The sequence below is a fragment of the Triticum aestivum genome, chromosome 5B, assembly GCF_018294505.1.
Source record: "Triticum aestivum cultivar Chinese Spring chromosome 5B, IWGSC CS RefSeq v2.1, whole genome shotgun sequence".
Taxonomy (NCBI): Eukaryota; Viridiplantae; Streptophyta; class Magnoliopsida; order Poales; family Poaceae; genus Triticum; species Triticum aestivum.
In genome coordinates, this window is record NC_057807.1 from 641,520,357 (window position 1) to 641,523,182 (window position 2,826).

Consider the following 2,826-nt stretch of genomic DNA (forward strand, 5'->3'; position numbering starts at 1 on the left):
TGCCTGGTGGTTGGATCGGGAGGTGGGGGAAGCCCAGTTTGACCACGGGGAGTGGTGCGGGGGTGGGTTGAGATTGTGCTGGTGGGTGGGGGTGGTTTTCTTTTTCATTGTCTGCGTGGTTCGCTTCGCGTTTTGTTGCAGTGCCGACCTGTTAGCAGAATAAGGTGTTTTGGTGTGCAGAATAAGGTCTTAAGGGGTGTTATCATAATAGACCCACCCTATATATATATATATATATATATATATATATATATATATATATATATATGAGTTTATGTCCTCTACAACATTCACTTATTGCTAATTCTTCAAGTTGACCTTTTCTGCTAAGTGAATGTGATCGAACCCTTCCCCCTCTATGTTAAACTCAATCTAATCTTTTCACAGATTCTTCATGTGCATTCTAATTTGAAACTCGTTCAAAATCTTCACTGTGTCCTTGACAGCTGAAGAAATTGCGAACGGAAACTTAAAATAATCTTATCTAAATTTTCGGCTTTGCCGCTCAAACCGTTCTGCATCCCACGACAATACTTATGTTTTCACCCACGATCCTACAAGATGCCACCTCATAGTACATGGGTGACACATGTCACGTGAATGAGAAGGGCCAGGGGCACATTTCTCCGAAATCTCCGGGCATACAGTTTTTCGCTGCCACTATAAATACCCCTGCCTCTTCCTCACTTCACTTTTACTTCGCTCGACCTCACTCCCGCTCGAGCTTCCCAAACCCTAGCGCCGCCGCTACTTCATCGTCGCCGGTGAGGAAGAGCTTCACTGCCTTGACCTCGTCGTCGTCGTACTCGCGTCGGTTGCGGATTTCTTTGCTCCGCCGCCGCCGTAGCTATCTTCCTCTGCCGAGTTAGGGCGTGGAAGATCTGAACGGACGAATTTCACTTCTACACTTCCCAGTTTGTCTTGTTCTTCATCAAGGGGTAATTAATAGTTACTTTTACCGCCCGCTTTGATTCATGTGTTCTTCTTGAAAATCTTCAAAGGTATTTGTTCTTCAAATCTTCACACACTAAACACCTCACATGTTATCTGTTCTTGATTCGTTTCTCTAAGCAATGATTTTCTTCAAGATTCCTCAATTGTGTGGATTTTCAAATCTGTACAACTCTGGAACCTAAGATTAAGAATGCTTAGTGAAATTCTTCAAGACTCATCTTGTCAAATTCCTCAAACCTATTCTTTTTTGAAAATCTTCTGAGAACGCATATGACTTCTCCAAATTCCTCGCAACTATACTCTGTTCACAGGTACAAATGTCCGCTGCTGAATCACTAGGTTCTCATCAACTTAACTCATTTGCAGCATTCCTCGAAGAAAAGTTGCATACCTCTTCAGAAACTTCAGTTGTTCATATTCCTCAGCTGAAGAAAATGGGCGATGGTAAGAAGCCACAGAAGGGAGGAAAGAGGCCTGAGGTCAATACTGTGTTTGAAATTCCTGAGGACATTTATGTTGGATACTGCACTCCTAATGAGGCCAAGTTTGGCAAGGAGGACAAGAATTAGCGCAAGGTGCGCATACAACGGATAGAGAGGAGATGGGCACGAGAATGGAGGGAGTACAGGTATGTTACTCCCAAGTACATGAAGAAATTCGCGCTCAACCCTCCATGCTCAAGACCTCCATTGGCACCTGGCCAACTGGCAGATCCCACCAGCCTCAAGCGCAGTGAGGACTGTGCTGATGAATGGGCAAGGCGCCAGGCCAAACTTACCAAACAAGAAAAGGAAGCAGTGAGGAAATTCAATGAAGACTCTGCTGCTGCTGCTACCGCTGTTGAGGCCTCTGCTAGTAAGCCCAGGAAGGCGATGCCTAAGAAGCCTGCTCATAAGTCAAACGCTTCTTCTTCAATGCCCTCACGGCCAAGCTCCTCGGCAATGCCCTCAAGGCCAGAATCTTCAAAGCCCTCACGGCAAATTCCTCAGTCTGCTCCTCCTCCTCCAAAGTCCTCAGTTCCTTCAACAAAGTCTTCAGCTGCTCCGACCAAATCCTCGGCACCTGTGCATCTCTCCACGTGCCAAAGGACAACTGGCATCTCTATTGCCTCAGGAGCATCTGCTAGCTCCACTGCTGCACTAAATTCCTCAGCTGGCCCCTCTCTGTTGAAGAAAAAGGCCACTGCTGGACGAGGCCTTCGACCAAGTCCTCAAAAGAAGCAAGTCACCTTCCAAGTGCCCTCTGATGACGATGAGTCTGATGATGAAGAACTTGCCGAAATCATCAGAGACAGGCAAGCTAGGGCCACAAGAGCCAAAGGAAGCAATGTGCCACTGCTATTGGATCCAAAGTTGATCCTCGACTTCATTGACTTATGGCACAAGGACCCTAACATGCCTTTGCCCGAGATGAACCTCGCTCCTGGTCAAAGTCATGTTTTGACTCACTTCATTGAGGAAGAGAAGTGGAAATATGAACAAGGCAGACAACTGCAGAAAGCGCAGTATAAGAAACAGCGCTACCTCAAGGACAATGTCCTCACTCTTACCCCTGAACAACTCATTGCTTTGCAAACTGAAATCAAGCAACTGAGTGATGATTTCAATCGGTACTATGCTGATTGGAAGGGAGCAAAGGTTCGGTTCGTCAATTTGACAAAAACATTTACTTCAACTGCTACTGCTCCTGTGCACGTTGAAATTCCTCAGGCTGAAGCATCTACTCGGCCCACAGAAGAACATGCCAGCACCGCTGATGTCAGTCAGGCTGCTGAAGAAAATGAGAGTACCAGGGCTGATGACTCCATTCCAGCCACTAAAGAAATTGCCAGGGCATCCACTAGTGGTGCGCCAGAAGAAAATGAAGAAGTCA